The following is a 17,736-nucleotide window of genomic DNA, read 5'->3' as shown; positions in this document are numbered from 1 at the left end:
AATTGGCCACAGTGAAAAAATGGTGAACCAAAACTTGGTAACAGCCTTTCTGAAAATATATGCCTGCTTTATGGGACATGGGGTTTGTTATGGTCTTTATAAAAATGTCTTTATAATAAGCTTTGGGAGGTGACTATATTCCCCTTTATGTTTTATTAAAAAAAAAAAAAAACAGTGAAAAGCAAGGAACACTGCTTACAAACAGACAGGGGCTTCCGAGGTGCTTCTAGTGGTGAAACACCTGCCCGCCAATGCAGGAGACACAGGAGACGCGGGCTTGGTCCCTGGGTTGGGAAGACCTTCTGGAGGAGGGCATGGCAACCCACTTCAGTATTCTTGCCTAGAAAATCCCCTGGGCAGAGGAGCCTGGTGGGCTACAGTCCATGGGGCTGCAAAGAGTTGGACATGCTGAAAGCAACTTAGCATGTACAAACAAACAAAAAAACCTGCAAAAACTAATCTAGGTAACATTGGAAATTTCCCTTCCACAACCCAGTTTCAGTTATCCAACTTGGAAGAAACTACTGTTCAAGTTTGCTGTATTCAGATTTTAAAAAATGGAAATAGCATATTTGAGCACATATATGCATTTTTATAACCTAGGAAATTTACTATCCCATTGCTGTTCACCTTGACACTTCCATGCAACTATATAACATAGAAATACTCTTATAGCTCTAATCTCATTATTTTATTGAATGCGTATGCTGTAGCTTTTTCAGAATTCTTCTCCTGATAGACACACAGGTACTTTATAAATCCTGCGGTCTCTACCTGCAGGCGTATCCCGCTCTGGCCACCTCTCCCCGCCTTGCCGTCTTCTGTCCCAGCCCAGGCTGCCCTTGTGTCTCCGCGGGGTGTTCACCACGGCCGCCACCGCTCTCGGCCTTGGCCCTTGTCTCCTCCATGCCGTCCAGTCGCTGCTCAGCAGCCAGTATGGTTTGATTAAAGCACAAGACAGGACTTCCCCGGTGGCACAGTGGATGGGAATCTGCCTGCCGATGCAGGGGACACGGCTTCTACCCCTGGTTCGGGAAGATCCCATCTGCCTCGGGGCCACGAAGCCCGCGGGCCGCAGCTTCTGCGCCCGCGCACCGCAACTCCTGAGGCCCGCACGCCCAGAGCGCGGGCTCCGCGACGAGAGGGCCCAGCGCTGAGACGCCGGCCCCGCAGCGAAGAGGAGCCCCTGCTCGCCGCAGGTAGGCGAGCGCTTGCCCATGGCAAGGAAAACCCCGTGCTGCCAAGAATAAAAAATAAGTGAAAATTAAACACCCACGACATAAGACAGATCCCATCACACCCCTGCTCAGAACCGTCCCCTTCTCTCCCGTGTCACTCAAGGTCACCGCCAAGGTCAAGGTCAAGGCCAAGGTCACCGCAGCCGCTGCCGCATCCGTGCGCCCCCGGGTAACACAGACACCCCCGTCGACTTCTCCCACGTCCCTCCCTCAGTCCCAGCCCCTCGGGTCACCCCGCTGTCCCTTGCGCATGCCAGGCTCTGTCCTACCCCGGGGACTTTGCACATGCTGTTTCCTCCGCCCAACCTCTCTTCCCCAGCGGTCCACCAGAGCCCGTTCCTCAAGTCCCCCTGGTCTTTACCCAAATCTCAACACTCAGGACGGCGTTTCTGGCAGCCACGCTGGAAATCACACGTACATCCCCGGCACACGTGTCATTTCCTTCTCATGGAATATTATCTATTTTAGTGAAGTGGTCTGTTTATCGTCTTTCCCAACAAGGCCATAAGCTCTGTGAGGAAAAGAGAAACACATTTAAATATCCATTTACAGCTGGTTCCCCAAAGTCTTGAAGGTAGTAAGTACTCAACAAACATCTGTGGGGCTTCCAGATGGCTCAGTGGTAAAGAATACACCGGCCAATGCAGAAGGCACGAGTTCGATCCCTGGTCCGGGAAGACCCCACCTGCAGAGCAACTAAACCCAGGCACCACACCGCTGAGCCTGTGCTCCCGAGCCGGGGGCCGCCGCTGCTGAGCCCACCCGCCGCTGCTGAGCCCACGCGCCGCAGCTACGGAAGCCCGTGAGCGCCGGAGCCCGCGCTTCACAAGAGAGGCCACCGCGGCGAGAAGCCCGCACACCGCATCCAGAGGAGAGAGCCTGTTCTCCGCAACCAGAGGAAGCGCGCACAGCAACCAAGACCCGGCACGGCCAGAAAAAGATAGAGAAATACAAATGAAAAACATGTATAGGATGAAGAAATGAGTTACAAATAATGGTGAAGTTGATGTCCTTATGGTCTACCCTACTGGATTTGGGGAGAAAAATTGTAGAATAGGTTTTTAGAAAAGGAATTACTAGTTAATGGATAGAGAGATGTATGTGTATAGGATATGAAGTCTCCAAGGAATCATCATCAGAGAGATCTAAAGTATTTAAACACAGAATGAATAGGGGAAACATCTTTGGTTTTAGGAGATGTCAACAACAGGGAAGGACCCACGCTGCCCCCGGTGCCAGGCAGTCACATCAGATGATGCAGGAGGATTCTTGACGAGGTGTGGGCATCATTAGGTTAACAACCGGAGTCATTTCTGGTGTCTTGCTTCCCTGGATTCCCCCATCATCAGATGACTGGGCCAAAAAATAAACCAGAGAACCAAAAGGTAAAAAGGGGGTAGCAATAAAGGATACAAAGCTCTGCATGGTCCTGAGTTGGGGCTGCCCAGCCCGTGGACCAGACCCTGCTCGGTGACCCTTAGGCAGCCTGGGAGGTTCCCCCAGGACGTTCTCTTGGCTGTGAGGGAGGCCGTGCTCCTCAGACACTGTCTACATCCCAGGTCTGTTGAGTCAGGGAAAAGCACCCCCACATCATCCATCCAGACTCGACTCGGGGGCAGCTCCGGGGCCAAGCAATTATCAACTCAAAGGCAATTCCAATGTCAGGCTCACCAAATGCTATTGCATCTGACAATGTAATTACAGAGCGAAGGTAGCTTCTGGTCTGTGACCAGAACATACACAGGTGTATTCGCACACACCCACAGATGGACACACACATGCCATCACACACAGATATACACACTCACAGAGAAAACATACACACACTCACAGGGGACATACACACAGGCACGTGAACGCACACACAGACCCACAGGGTACACACGCATACCTGCATGCACATGCACATGGGGGACACATGCATATCTGCACACACAGGCACATGGGTACACACGCATACCTGCACGCACAGGCCCACGGGGGACACACGCATACCTGCACGCACAGGCACACAGGCACACAGGCATACCTGCACACACAGGCCCACAGGGGACACACGCATACCTGCACACACATGCACACAGGCACACACGCATACCTGCATACACAGGCCCATAGGGGACACACGCATACCTGCACACACAGGCACACGGGGGACACACACATACCTGCATGCACAGGCCCACAGGGGACACACACATACCTGCACACACACGCACACAGGCACACAGGCATACCTGCACACACAGGCACATGGGGGACACACGCTTACCTGCACACACACACCAGGCACACAGGACGCTCTTCTTCCAGTTTCCCTAGGCAGCCTTTAGATCTGTCTCCCTCGCCATGCCTCTTGCAGTGAATACCTGGAGGAAGCTACGATAATAACATCCCGGCGATGCGATCAGAGCATGATGACCTGTCTTCTGCAAGAATTAGTCCCTGGTGAAAACACTGATACACTTTTTGCTATGCTTCCCTGGGCAACTTTCCCAATGTGACATGTGCAGTTTATGTTATTTGAATAATCGAACGCACCCACTGGTGACCTGAGATCCCACTCCTGCGCCATCAGCCAAGAAATGCAGTGTGTGCGTGAGTGCATGCATGTGTGCTCGGTCATGTCTGACTCTGTGTGACCCCATGGACTCTATCCCACCAGGCTCCTCTGTCCATGGGATTTCCCAGGCAAGAGTACTGGAGTGGGCTGCCATTTCCTACTCTAGGAATCTTCCTGACCCAGGGATCAAACTTACACCTCCTACATCTCCTGCATTGGCAGGCGGATTCTTTCCCACTGATGATAGCTGCTACTGTTACTATTACTACCCAGAATTAACTTTATCGGCCTACCTCACAGGGTTGTTTTACCATCTAATGAAGAAATTCTGCATCACTGCAAATAGCTCTCTTTATTTTTAATGAAATCTGGGTTAATTAGGATCTTGTCACCAGTGAGTGCGTTTGAATTTTTGAAAATGCCTCACTGAAGACATTCCAGAGCAGGGGATCCTTGGGAGGCATTTTCGTCACACTGCAGCTCCCTGCCCTGCCCCCTCAGCCTGGCCGCCGTGCTCCGAAAGAGGAACAGGGGTGGGGCTCCCCGAGACGGTCGCCTTATGACAGTTCTCACAGCCAGGCCGGCCACTTGACTTAACCCTTCTTCAAACTCTCAAAATAATTTTATAAATTCCTCATGTTCGAAAATGGTTGACTCTGACAAGGGGTCTGAAAAAACTCACATATTTTTCAAACCACAAATCCAAAGCAGGCTTTCTCGGTTTGGGCTCTACGGCCCATTCTTCCTCTGGGGTCCCAGAGGACCATCCTGTCCTCCAAGGTGTGTTTACCAGCATCCCAACCGCCAGCCCCTAAAAGCCAGGAGCACACTCGGCCGCCCCACTCCTGCAGTCGTGACAACCACAAATGACTGCAGATAACTGCCGAAGGTCCCCAGGTCGGGGAGGGCTGGGGGACAGGTGTCACCTCAAACTAGTCAGAAACCTAACAATAAATGCTGGAGAGGATGAGGAGAAAAGGGCATCCTTTTGCACTGTTGGTGGGAATGTAAGCTGATACAGCTCCTATAGAGAACAGTATGAAGACTGCTTTAAAAACTAGGAATAAAAGTACCGTGTGACCCAACAACTCCACGACCGGGCATACACCCCGAGAAAAGCACAATTCAAAAAGACACATGTACCCCCGTGTTCACTGCAGCACTGTTTACAACAGCCAGGACACGGAAGCGACCGGATGTCCGTTGACAAATGAGTGGATAAAGAAGTTGTGGTACATATACACAACGGTATATTACTCAGCCATAAAAAGGAACACATTTGAGTCAGTTTTAGTGAGATGGATGAACTTAGAGCCTGTTATACATAGTGAAGTCAGAAGGAGAAAAAACAAATATTGTACATTAATGCATATACATACGGAATCTAGAAAAATAGTACCGATGAACTTATTTGCAGGGCAGGGATAGAGATGCAGACATAGAAAACAGACTTGCAGACACAGCAGGGGAAGGAGAGGGTGGGACGAACTGAGAGAGAGGCCTTGACGCGCACACACCACCGTGTATGCAATAAGTAACTAGCGGGAAGATGCTGCGTAACACAGGGAGCCCAGCCTGTAAGGACCTAGAAGGTGCGTGAGGGGTGGAAGGGGGGCTCAGGAGGGGGAGGATCTCTGTGTAGTTAGGACGATTCAAGCTGCTGCCTGGCTAAGACACCCACAGGACACTGTAAACCCATTATCCTCCAATTTAAAAAAATTTAAAAAAAAAGAACCATTACTCCAGAGCGGCGTCGTGAAATAACTCTTTATAGAGCCTTCTACGAGACACGCTATGAACTATCACCGTGCTTGCAGGGGTGGGGCGAAGGGTCGGGGCAGTGAGTTATTGACAGTGTAATACAGGCCACGTTTTCATCTTGGACTCAATGCCTGTACTTACAATTTTCACACACAGTTTACATTCCAGAGCATCCTGCGACCTATGGTGTTACTGTGGACTGATCCAATTTGAACCCACTTGATACGCAGTTTATAGTCATAATGTTAATATTTACTGAATGCTTAGTACATGCCAGGTACTATGCAAAGGTATTTCGCACACTCTGTCCTCAGCAACCATTGCATGAAACCTCTTGAAGCTCTCACTGTCCCCACTGCGGAGATGAGGCGAGTCAGGCTTAGCAATACTCGGTAACTTGCACAAAACCATATAGATGAGACAGAGCCATCCTGGGCTTTCCTCTCTCAGCTCTCTGGCCGGTGTTAACGATCACGCTACACTTAGTCATGGCATAACTGAGCTGTGACATGCAACTCCACACATAAATACTCGGCTCAAGTGTTCACAGCTGAAGCAACCTCTCTGAAGGCATCCGTCTGATCCTTAAACACATAGTGACTGAATACTCACTATGTGCCACCCATTCTCCTAGGCTCTAGAAGTACACAGGTGGGCAACCCAGGGCAAGATTTAACACCAGCATGCAAAATTTGCTTTTTTCCATCATCTACCCTATCTACATTGCACCCCAACCTGGTCTCAATTTTGTGAAGCTCAAATTATTTCCATAGGTGCAAAGACAAGACAATATCTTACTATAATACCCATTGCCAAGAGGATCCTGAAAATGTACATACTATCACTTAATATAATGAGTGGACAAGACACTAAAGAAAGTCTTGCCCAAGTCACATGAAGCAAACCTTAGAAAATGGTGCTCTTCGATCTGAAGTGCAAGCTTTGAGCAATCTGTTTGACTCTATTCCCCAAGATTTTTTCTTTCCTGTCCTATTTCCAACTTCAGCTTTGGATGGAAGCATCATTGTACTTCTGAGGACTCACAGATACCTGAAATGTTTTTTCTTTGTCTTTTGCTTACGATTCACTTGGGCACAGAAATATGGAGAAAACTAGAACACTTCATACGTTTAAAAAAAAAATAGGACTTCAATATCCTGCAAGCAAAATTCCTTGGAGATCAATGGTAGGCTAGGAACAAAGGACTAAACTGGGGATGACATATATCAACAGCATAGACTGAGACTGACTCAGTTCTGGACTTGCCAGGGGAGAGGGAGGGAGGGGAGGAGGGGGGGGGAGGGGAGAGGGGGGAGGGAGGAGGGAGGGGAGAGGGAGGGAGGGGAGGAGGGGAGAGCACACTTGCTCTCCACACAGGTTCCCTGGGAATATGGCTAACAGATTGGTAGCACACAAAAGAAAAAGTCAGCGAGATGGCTGGAAAAAGCTTTGTCAACAGATTCAAACCCGCTTAGGGCCTCTGAGGTGGTGAAAGAGGGGAAATGATGCCTAGCCATATTTGGAGAAAATGAGTATTTGCATATTTATTGCTGCAGGAATTAAAATTTCTTTTTTATGGCGTTTCCTAACATTTACAGACTGAGCAGGAGTGTGAGCAGCGGGGAAGCATTTGTTTCTCCCTCATAGGCTGCAATTCAATTTGGGGGAAGAAAAAAAAAAAAGTCCAGCTTTCAAGAACAACTAGATTAAATTCACAATTCACAGTGGCTGCTCTGGGCAAGCTGGATTTTGTGTTATGACCACACCGTGTGCCTCTTGACAGGCGGGTGGTAAAAGAGCTGTGCCATCACAGTGTTTCTGAATAGTCCTGATCCCATGACAGTGTGTTTACTGGTCAAAAACAGACCAGTATTAGAAAACTCTGCCTACATGATTTGTTTCTGGAAACTCACTATGCGTGCTTGTCTGCTAAAGGCTCTGAAAAGTCCTGTAATAAAGAGAGTATATAAAATTTGGTTGATCAAAAATTCCCCAATCCTGTATGAAGACAAAATCTTTTCCTAATGACTCATTTTATTCCATCTATGGCAGGGGTATGCTCCAGAAACATTCTAGGAAATTGTGGGTTACACGGTTTGCTGTGGTTTCAGATCAGAGCCATCGTATTCATATGAACCAAATCCTCTAGACAGGTTAAAGAAACAAATCATTAAGCTGCTTTAAATGTATTATAGAGTATCTGCTGTCAACAGTAGAAATGAGTCAGTCATGTAAATATGTGAGTTGCCAATAATAGTAATTACAGTTTATTGAGTACTCAGTATGTGCAGAGAAAAGACACAGCAAGTATCTCATTGGATCTTAAAAATCACAATCACAGTAAAAAAATCATTATTTTTGGTTTGGCTTTCTGAATGAAGATGCTAAGTTCAGTTCAGTTCAGTCACTCAGTCATGTCTGACTCTTTGCGACCCCATGAATCGCAGCACACCAGGCCTCCCTGTCCATCACCAACTCCCGGAGTTTACTCAGACTCATGCCCATCGAGTCAGTGATGCCATCCAGCCATCTCATCCTCTGTCGTCCCCTTCTTCTCCTGCCCCCAACCCCTCCCAGCATCAGGGTCTTTTCCAATGAGTCAGTTCTTCACATCAGATGGCCAGAGTATTGGAGTTTCAGCTTCAGCATCAGTCCTTCCAATGAACACCCAGGACTGATCTGCTTTAGGATGGACTGGTTGGATCTCCTTGCAGTCCAAGGGACTCTCAAGAGACTTCTCCAACACCACAGTTCAAAAACATCAATTTTTCGGCGCTCAGCTTTCTTCACAGTACAACTCTCACATCCATACATGACCACTGGAAAAACCGTAGCCTTGACCAGACGGACCTTTGTTGGCAAAGTAATGTCTCTGCTTTTCAATATGCTGTCTAGGTTGGGTCATAACTTTCCTTCCCAGGAGTAAGTGTCTTTTAATTTCATGGCTGCAGTCACCATCTGCAGTGATTTTGGAGCCCCCAAAAATAAAGTCTGACACCATTTCCACTGTCTCCCCATCTATTTCCCATGAGGTGATGGGACCAGATGCCATGATCTTAGTTTTCTGAATGTTAAGCTTTAAGCCAACTTTTTCACTCTCCTCTTTTACTTTCGAAGATGCTAAAGCTCTAAGAAATTAAGTCACTTGCCAGTAGCCACATAGCTAGCATGTGGTAGATTCCAGTTTTGAATTTAAGTCTCAGCCTAAGTCCTTTGCTCACAACTATGTTGCCTCTCTCTCCTCTACAGAGTCATGTAAAAAGAAGACAGGGATGGAAGGGAACTATGTTTGTTGAAAGCTTGACACATGTTCTCAACCAGGTCTGCACACACCCTCTCTCATTTGATACATCTTCCATGCCTGGAATGACCATGGGTTTTACGAGGATACATGGGTCTGCAGGACTCCAGGAGCTCATATTCTCTCTACAGAATTATCAAATCCCAACCCAAGTCGCTTTTGAGAAACATGATTAAAATACAGACCCAAATTTCAACACTTTAAATTTCTACTTTCATTAGCTAAAAATAAAATAGCAATTTCATAACCACAGCCCACATCAATGTACTTTACCATCAGACATAATGAAATAGCTACATGTACCTTTGAACAACTTAATTTTAAACTTTAAGAACAGTGTTTCTAAAATCTGTCTTATACTAACTGGGTCTGTAAATGCATCAGTGAAAGGAAAAGATTCTAAGCCTACCTTTTTTTTCCCACTGATGAGGGTGTTAGATAGGTTTTTCAATTACTTGAGGAATAAAGTAAGATTTGGCCAATGCAGCAAGGGCTGCATTGAAAAAGAAAAGCAATTTTTCAGTAAAAAGTAAAACCAAGAGAAGGGACCCATACAAGTAAAAGGAAAGCTATCCAGGCAAAATGGAACGAAATTTATTTTGCATTTTGACTCTAGGCACCTATTAATCGTTTGTCATCGTGGATGCCGTATAAGAAAACTATGCCTCTGCCCCCAGGAGATTATAATATCTGAAAGATCTTTCCAGAGAATACCGCCAGTGGTTGAATAACTGTCACATTGTGGAATAAACAAATTAATTATCATCCAAGAGAACTCGCATGTTGCTTTTGCTACTTAGGATTCCCTCTGGCAAAAGCATATTGAGTCTGCTTTGCAGTGAGCACCTTCTCTGCTGGAGAGAATATGAGAAAAATAGTAATATTCTGCCCTCCCTGAGCAAGGATGGGCTTATGACCCAACTTAAGCTTATTAGAAACTTTTTCCTTTGAGCATGGCATCTTGAAGGAAATGATTCATTAAAAAAAAGAGCTGGTTTACATCACTGGTGACATCCTAAAGGGGTTGCAAAGAGTCAGACACAATCAGTTACTAAAGAGCAATAACGACAAAGGAACAGCACACCATCTCTGACCACGAGTCCTCTCACCCCTAAGCCTTCCCTACCTCTGGTCCTTTTCAAAACCTGATTCTACAGCTTTCTCTTGGAATCAGTTAGATTCCTTGTTTTCTTTGGATGGATTATTTTTCTGCTAACGACCATACAGTGCACTTTCTGTTGCTTGTAACAGAGGAACTATACATCTATTGTTCCAGATCAGGAACCTCATAAAGTGTAATAATGAAATGGACATAAGGATAGAGAGAGGAATAAAATAAAGACGACCCTGTAGTTGTTCTAATATACACCAGAGCCTTCCCACCATTAAACAAGAAGGCCAGGAAGTCAGCATCCAGATGAAACAGGGAAGAACCAGGTCATGAGTCTGCTCTCCCTTCCTAGCTCTAGAGCTCTCAGGGTATCGCTCATCCTGATCAGATCCCTTCATAGGAGACAAGAGTTCAGAGGAGGAGAGTGCTGAAAGAAAGAAGAGGGATACAGGAAGATAAGCGGGACTCCGAGACCTCACTGTTAACCTTTCCACTTTTTGATGTTTAAACAGAAATGTACACGATAAAGGGGTTTCCCTGAAGACTCACGCAGGTCAAAGAATTCACCTGCGGTACAGGAGACGCAGGTTCAAGCCCTGGGTCCGGAAGATCCCCTGGAAGAGGAAATGGTAATCCGCTCCAGTATCTTGCCGGAAAAATCCCATGGACAGAGGAGCCTGGCAGCTACAGTCCATGGGGTCGCAAAGAGAAGGACACAACTGAGCAACTGAACACACACACACACACAAGATAATTAAAACATTTAGAAGAGAAACCTTTCAAATGACAGGTAACAATAGCGGGCATATACCCTGAGAAACCGTAACTGAAAAAGACCCTGCCCCTAACCCTGCCCCAGTGTTCACTGCAGCACTGCTTACAACAGCGAGGACGTGGAAGCAACCTAGACGTCCGTCGGCAGACGAATGGATGAAGAAGTAGTGGTACGCGTATACAATGGAATACGACTCAGCCAGAAAAACAAATGCATTCGAGTCAGTTCTAATGAAGTGGATGAGCCTAGAGCATGTTATACAGAGTGAAGTAAGTCAGAAAAATAAATACTGTATATTAGCACATATATATGGAATGTAGAAAAATGGTACCGATAAACCTATCTGCAGGGCGGGAACAGAGATGCGGACGTACGAACAGAGTGAGGATTTGCGGACACAGCAGGGGAGGAGGGGGGGCCAGCTGAGAGAGCAGTGGGGACACACACGCGGTGTGTAGGAGACGGCAGCCGGGAGCTCTGCCTGACACCGGGGCTGAGCCCGGCCCTCTGACGCCCTGGGAGGGCCAGGGGATGGGGCGGGGACGGGGGCGGGGCGGGGGGCGGGGCCGGGGGCGGGGCGAGGGGGGCTGGGTAGGAGAGTGGGGGGGCGGGGCGGGGGGCGGGAGGCGGGAGGGCGGCTCCGGAGGGAGGGGCCATCTGTGCCCTCATGTCTGCTCCACACCCGCATGCAGCAGAAGCCAGCACAACGTCGTCAACAGTGATCAAACGACGGGTACAAGTCTGCCTCTCTGGTCAATGACCCTGTGTGTTTTGCTGGTGCTGCCTTGACAAAGCATCACGGACTAGGCGGCTTCAGCCACAGGTGTTTATTGTCTCGCAGTTGTAGAGGAACCAGGAGTCTGAGATGTAGGTTGGTCTGTCCTGAGGGCTGTGAGCAGAGGCTCTGTTCCTCTCGCCTGGTTGACAGGTAGCCCTCTTCCTGCCATCACCCAGCCTCCTCTCTGCATGATTCTTTGTCCACATCTCCTCTTCCTACAAGGACCTTAGTCATACTGGACTAGGGGCCCCGTGAATGACCTCATTTTAATTTAATCACCTCTGCAAAGACACCCCCCCCCCATCTCCAAGCACAGCCGCATTCTCAGATGCGGGGGTAGGGGACGGTTAGGGCGCCAATATGTGAGCCCGGGGAAGACACACCATTGAACCCAGAGCACGCGGGCTGCCCGTCGCCTACCTGTGTCCTCCAAAGGCCGCCACTGTTCAGCAGGTCTGTCTCTCTCCATTGAGGAGTTGTACATGAAAGTGAAAGTGTTAGTCACGCAGTCATGTCCAGCTCTTTGTGACCCCATGGACTGGAGTCTGCCAGGCTCCTCTGTCCTTGGAATTCTCCAGGCAAGAACACTGGAGTAGGCTGCCATTTACATCTCCAGGAGATCTTCCCAACCAGGGATCGAACCCGGGTCTCCTGCATTGCATGCAGATTCTTTACCATCTGAGCCACCAGGGAAGGACCCCAGAAGTTGTATAGACATGCCCACAAATATATATACATGTGTGATTTTGAAAAGATATACAAATATTCTGTGCACTTCATTCTTTTCCCTCAAAGCTCTATGTTGCAGATTTTTTTCAACTAACCACATGCAGACCTATGTTACTCCTTTCAAAGGTTTAGTCCACTTTCTGACTCCACCCTTAAGAGTAGAACTGTGAAAAGGTCTTGATCTAGCCCAAGCCTTCTTTTTTCTGTTGCAAAAGGAACATAGCAGCGACAATCCTTTGAATGCAACTCATAGGAGCTCACTCTAGCTACCCAAGCAAAAGGGACTATATTAGGAGCTGTCGGACGCTCACTGACTCAGTCCTCTCAGGAGTTTGGACTCCTTGGAGAGGACTTTGCAACAGCTGAGGAAGCGCTGAAGGATCAGGAAGCAGAACCTGCTGTTATGACCCTTGTGGAAGGTACCGTTTGATCCGGGCTGCCGAGGAAATGAGTGAATTCAGGTCTGTTCTCTTCAGTCAACAAGACCGCCACACGTGGCGACCGCACGCTGAACTGAGGCTCGTCTGAAAAGAGCTGTGCTTTCAGGCTGCCAAGAGCTTCCCAGGCGGCGCCCGTGTAAAGAATCCGCCTGCCGATGCAGGAGACCGAGACATAGGTTCAATTCCTGGGTCAGGAAGATTCCCCTGGAGCAGGAAATGGCAACCCGCTCCAGTACTCTTGCCTGAAAAATACCATGGACAGAGGAGCCTGGTGGGCTACAGTCCAGGGGGTCACAGAGAGTCAGACATGACTGAGGGGTGGAGCACACACGCTCGGTAAGCGCACGCACCAGATCTCAAAGAGTTTGTGCCAGAATAATTTTTATAAAAATTACATATTGAAATGACACTACTTGGGACACAGTGAGGCAAATAAAATAAATAAGATGAATTACATCACCATATGTAAGATATATAGCCAATGGGAATTTGCTGTAGGTCTCAGGGAACTCAGACAGGGGCTCTGTATCCACCTAGAGGGTGGGATGGGGCGGGAGACGGGAGGGGGATTCAAGAGGGAGGGGACACATGTATACCTACGGCTGAGTCATGCTGAGGTTTGACAGAAAACAGCAAAATTCTATAAAGCAATTATCCTGCAATTAAAAAATAAATAAATTTTTTAAATGATTTCTTTGGCCTGTTTTTTAGTCACTACTGGAAAATTTTAAATTGTGTGGGTAGTTTGTATTTGTGACTTGAATTATGTTCCATAGGCTCATGGGCATTAAATATTTCATCTCTTCTGGCTGAAAAGCCAGAACCCTGGTATACAGAGTCCAACTGGCCAAGCTTAGGTCACATACTTGGTCTCTTGGAAGCACCAAGCTGGACCTGGCTTCCCGGTTTACCCTCCCGGTAGGACTGCACACTCCCGGGAGGAGGAATACCTGCAGGGAAATTGGGGGGGGGGTCAGAAACAAGGAACTGATGCTGGGGGACAAACACACCAAGCCCCCCACAGAAGCAGTCTGTGCCCAGCGCGTACTAAGCAGCTAAAATGTCCCTGTTGGATGCCTGAGGGGCTGACTGCACACACGGCCCAGCGTGACGTCTCTCCTCCCGCTGTGACCTCCTTCATCTGGGCCCCGCTTCCGTCCTGCACCCGGGGAAAGCCTGCACCCGGGAACACGGCTTCAAGTTGTAAACAGCTCCATTTTGCTGCTTTCCTGAGGGACATATGTGGTGCTCTTGATCTGAGTTACTTTGTGGAGGAGGGTGCTAACTGCTATCACGACTCATTTGTTTTGTTCATCAACTCAGCTTTTCTCGAGCTAGTCACAAAGTCAGTTCTGAGTCCTCTTCTTTATCTATACTCCCGCCGTTAGTGATCTCATCTAGTCTCATAGCTTTAAATACCACATATCATACGATATTTAGATTTAAATGCCATATATATATATCAATAACTTCCAAATTTCCATGTGAGTCCAGCACTCTCTCAAATTTTAGACTCTGCCAAATACCCAGCTGCCTACTTGGCACCTCCACTCAAATGACTAAAGGCATCTCAAACTCAACTTGTCCAAAGTGGAAATGAAACCACTCATCTCAGGAAATGGTAGCTTCCTCTTTCCATTGCTCAGGCTAAAACCTGGGTGCCATCCTTGACTTGTTTCTTTCATAGGCCACACATAATCTGCAAGGGTCCTCTTGGCTCAAACACACCTAAAGTCCGCCCACCTCTCACCAACTCCAAAGTTCACCTTGACCCAAGCACCCTCATTTCCCCAGACCAACAGCTTCCTAGTTGGTCTTTCTGCTTCAGCCTTTACCTACTAACAATGTATTTTAAGCTTCCAGGGGATTCCTGTTTTTTTTTTTTTTCAAGTTTTTGTTGTTCAGTCACTCAGTTATGTGACCCCATGGACTTCAGCATACCAGGCTTCCCTGTCCTTCACCATCTCCCGGAGCTTGCTCAAACTCATGTCCATTGACTCGGTGATGCCATCCAATCATCTCATCCTCTGTTGTCCCCTTCTCCCCCCACCTTCAATCTTTCCCAGCAACAGGGTCTTTTCCAAGGAGTCAGTTCTTTGCATCAGGTGGCCAAAGGATTGGAGCTTCAGCTTCAGCATCATTCCTTCCAGTGAATACTCAGGATTGATTTCCTTTAGGATTAGCTGGTTTGATCTCCTTGCAGTCCAAAGGACTCTCAAGAGTCTTCTCCAACACCACAGTTCAAAAGCATCAATTCTTTGTTGCTCAGCTTTCTTTATAATCCAACTCTCACATCCATACATGACTACTGGAAAAACCATAGCTTTAACTAGACGAACCTTTGTTGGCAAAGTAATGTCTCTGCTTTTTAAGATGCTGTCTAAGTTGGTCATAACTTTTCTTCCAAGGAGCAAGTGTCTTTTAATTTCATGGCTGCAGTCACCATCTGCAGTGATTTTGGAGCCGAAGAAAATAGTCTGTCACTGTTTCCATTGTTTCCCCATCTATTTACCATGAAGTGATGGGACCAGATGCCATGATCTTTGTTTTTTGAATGTTAAGTTTTAAAGCCAACTTTTTCAACTCCTCTTTCACCTTCATCAAGAGGCTCTTTAGTTCCTCTTTGCTTTCTGCCATAAGGGTGATGTCATCTGCATACCTGAGGTTATTGACATTTCTCCCGGCAATCTTCATTCCAGCTTGTGCTTCATCCAGGCTGGCATTTTGCATGATGTGCTTTGCATATAAGTTAAATAAGCATGGTGACAATATACAGCCTTGACGTACTCCTTTCCTAATTTTGAATTTCAAGTTTTATTAAAATATAATTGGCACAAAACAGTGCATTAGTTTCAGGTACACAACATGATGACTTGATAGATGCATACATTGGAAAATGATTAGCACATGTTTAGTTAACATCCATTATCTCACATAGTTACCAAAGCCTTGGCAATGGCCTTCTGTGTCCTCAATGACCTAGGACCACCTACCCATTTGCTCTCTGCTTCCCTCTCCTTCTCTTCTGCTTGCTCTCGCCTCTACAACCATCCTGGCCTCCTTGCGTGCATGCTATGCTTCGGTCGTGTCCAAGTCTTTGCAACCCTATGGACTGTAGTCCGCTAGGCTCCTCTGTCCATGTGATTCTCAAGGCAAGAATACTGGAGTGGGTTGTCATGCCCTCCTCCAGAGGATCCTCCCGACTCAGGAACCGAACCCATGTCTCTTGTGTCTCCTGTACTGGCAGGCAGAATCTTTACGACTAGAGCCACCTGCAAGCCCCCTGGCCTCCTTGTTCCTCCTCAGCCATGCCAGGCATGTGCCCATCTCCATGGCTTTGCACTGGGGCTTCCTTCTCCCTGGAACTCTCTTCATCCAGGTCGGTCTATTGTGCATCCCCTTTACGTCATTGCTCAAACACCACCTTTTCCAGGAGGGCCTCCCTAGCTGCCATGTTCATTTCTTTACATTGTAGAGAAATAGTCACCGACATGGAGCATTTTCATGAGAGGTGAAAGGAAGTGATAATGCTGTGTTTATCAAGAATCTATTGTTTAAAATTGTGAAATGAAGATCCACAAGATACATACTAAATAACAGGGACTATTTCTAGGGAACCTCACTCCTCACCTCAGCTCCCTTCCAGTTACATTTAACCTGCTTTGCTTTGCTTTTTCCTATTGCACTTTTCACTTTCAAATATGTTATTCTACTTAACACACTGATTTGCTTATCTGCTTTATTGTTTTTGCATGGCTTATGCTACTCCTGTGTAAATTCCATAAAGATTTCTAAGTATTCTAAGTGTCCAGAGAAATGCCTGGCACATAGCAAGTATTCACTAATTGTTTATTGGATGCATGCATGAATGAATGACTCTGAAAGACCAAGGATCTGCCTTCAGGGAATTCACAGTCTAAATATATGTCTTCTTAGAACTGATCCTCTGATGAACATTGTTGGTGTTTAGTCACTAAGTCCTGACTGACTCTTTTGTAACCCCATGCACTGTAGCCCCCCAGGCTCCTCTGTCCACGGGATTTCCCAGGCAGGAATACTGGAGTGGGTTGCCATTTCCTTCTCCAGGGGATCTTCTCATCTCAGGGATCAAACCTGATCTCCTGCATTGGTAGGTGGATCCTTTACCCCTGAGCCGCCAGGGAAGCCCCTTATGATCACTATCTTTTGCTAATCATGAATTCCTATTCTTATCTCAGGTGAAGTGTAACTTACCCACCATAAGAAAGAAAGTGGTCAAGGTCATTTGAAGGAGAGAATAAGAAATATATGTTTATTTTACTAACAGATCTGGCTGTTCTCAACCCTTCTCTGTATACAAGTGCCAAGTGAAGCACCTGCTCCTTGTAGAAAGTGGGTAATACCCTAGAGCGTTATCCTGACTGCACGGCTCCATCTCTAACGTGGAGAAAAGGCATTTTGCATTTTATAATGCTGAATACTCACCCATTTCATGACCTTACCATCTGTTTCCATCTGTGAAATATTTCAAACGACCAAATAACATTAAAATCACCTAAAAGAGTTTCTTTATTAGTGATAAACTTTTACAATTCAATTTAAAAAGTTTATAGCCCTGAACGCTGCGAGGACTGCCATTTTCCAAAGTACCAGCCTGCTCTTCATCACTGGGTTCTGACAGCAGTCTGACCTTTTCTAACATCTCCACTGAAAGGAGAAGATGTGAAAAACAGATAATAAATGACCAAGGTTTTATGGACATTATAATCTGTAACAGTTAAAACAGGTTATGGTTATTAGACCATGGAAAACGATGCCTTATTACATAATTATCTGTTCCCCCGTAGGCTGGTTTCTCTTACTGACAAAACATCTTTTATGAGTTTTAAAACTTGCAAAGCCAATAAAACTCTGTAGGAACAAGCTGGATTGCATTCTGCCCAACACAGCACCGCCATCATCAGAACTGTCAGCCCAGTTCAAAGGCTCGACCCCACAGGGCTGCTGAAGGGCGCAGTTGGGTGCTGCAGTTCCTGGACTACTTCCGGGGGCGGGGCTCCC

The sequence above is a fragment of the Cervus canadensis genome, chromosome 10 (assembly GCF_019320065.1).
Source record: "Cervus canadensis isolate Bull #8, Minnesota chromosome 10, ASM1932006v1, whole genome shotgun sequence".
Lineage (NCBI taxonomy): Eukaryota > Metazoa > Chordata > Mammalia > Artiodactyla > Cervidae > Cervus > Cervus canadensis.
The sequence above is the reverse complement of the archived record's forward strand: the minus strand, read 5'-3'. Positions refer to the sequence as shown.